Source organism: Elephantulus edwardii, unplaced genomic scaffold (genome assembly GCF_000299155.1).
Source record: "Elephantulus edwardii isolate Elephantulus edwardi_28Jun2011 unplaced genomic scaffold, EleEdw1.0 scaffold00136, whole genome shotgun sequence".
NCBI classification, from domain to species: Eukaryota; Metazoa; Chordata; class Mammalia; order Macroscelidea; family Macroscelididae; genus Elephantulus; species Elephantulus edwardii.
Window position 1 is genome coordinate 3,094,396 of NW_006399886.1, and position 1,773 is coordinate 3,096,168.

The following is a 1,773-nucleotide window of genomic DNA, read 5'->3' on the forward strand; positions in this document are numbered from 1 at the left end:
GGGTGGGGGTATGACAGAAAAAACTGGATAAATTATGTATATTGTATTGAAACAGATGAGGGAAAGAACAGATTAGAAGTGATATATGATTGAGGATTATGGTTAGTGCAGGAATCCAGAATTAAGGTTGCATAGAGAAGTGTACTCGGGGTGGGGGATGGGAGGAAGGGACGTGGCAATTGTATACTAATGAAGGAATTTTTTTTCTTTTTTTTTCTCTCTTCGGAGGGGGAAGCAAGCTGGTGGGGAGGGGTGGGCAGGGAGAAAATTGCAGCAATGAATGAATGGAAATCCAAAACCTCTGTAAAAAAAACAAAAACAAAACTACTAAAGACAAATGTTACCACAAAGTAGAATTTGTCACCATAAATTTTAAATAGAAAGCTAATCTAAGGCTTTCAACTCCTTCAGCTTAAGAAACGTTGAGGAAGTTTGGCACTTTTGATTTTCTGACTCCAGGTCTCTGCACATTTCATTATAGTATCTTACTTTGTTGACCCAAGCTGCCTTCTGAAATTTTCTGTTCAGCTCTTTGATTTCTTGGTTTCTTCCTTAGCTTTGGCTTCTTGGCACTCTAATGCAATACTCAGAGTCTCATCTGACATCCATTTTGGTCTTTTCTTCTTCTTCAGCCTTTGTAATAATCTTTGGCATTCTTCATGGATGATTTCCTTTATATCCTCCCAGAGCTTATTTGGTCTATGCTCATTGGTGCTCAAGGCCTCAAACCTGTTCCTGAGATGGTTTTGAAATTCTAGTGGGACAGACTTAAGGTCATATCTTGGTTCCCATGGACTTGATTTAATTTTCTTCAACTTTAGCTTGAACTTGCATATGAGTAGTTGGTGGTCTGTCCCCAAATCAGACAGCATACCAAACAGATGCTGCCCTGGATGTGCTCACTAAGTTGTGCCAGGAAGTCTTGAGGACAGCCAGCTGGCCAAGGGACTGGAAGATATCAATATTTGTTCCCATTCCAAAAAAGGTGACCCAACAGAGTGTGGAAATTATCGAACAATATCATTGATATCACATGCAAGCAAGATTCTGATGAAAATTATCCAAAAATGTTTGGAACAATATGTCATCAGAGAACTGCCAGATGTGCAGGCTGGATTTAGAAGAGGTCATGGTATTAGGGATGTTATAGCTAATGTTAGATGGATCTTGGCAGAAAGCAGAGAATATCAGAAGAATATGTATATGTGCTTCATTGACTGTGCAAAGGCTTTTGACTGTGGATCACAACAAGCTGTGGCTGACTCTGAGAAGAATGGGAATCCCAGAACATTTGATTGTGCTAAGGTGAAACCTATACTTGGACCAAGAGGCAGTCATCAGAACAGAGCAGGGAGACACTGGACAGTTCAAAAACAAGAAGGGGGTCTGTCAGGGATGTATTTTGTCTCCATACCTGTTCACTCTGTATGCAAAACAGATCATCTGAGATGCTGGGCTGTACGAGGAGGAATGTGGCATCACAACTGGAGGAAGAATCATCAACAACCTGCATTATGCAGATGACACAACCCTGCTTGCTGAAACTGAGAAGTACATGAAGCACTTGGTGCAGAAGCGCTTGCTTCAATATGGATTGAAGCTCAACATCAAGAAAACAAAGATTCTCACCACTGGGCCAATTGGCAGCATCAGGATGTTGTGGTGAAGAGATTGAGATAGTTAACAGTTTTAGTTTACTTGGCTCCACAGTCAACACTCTTGGTAACAGCAGTTCAGGAAATCAGGCGATGAATTGCATTGGGAAAGTCAGGT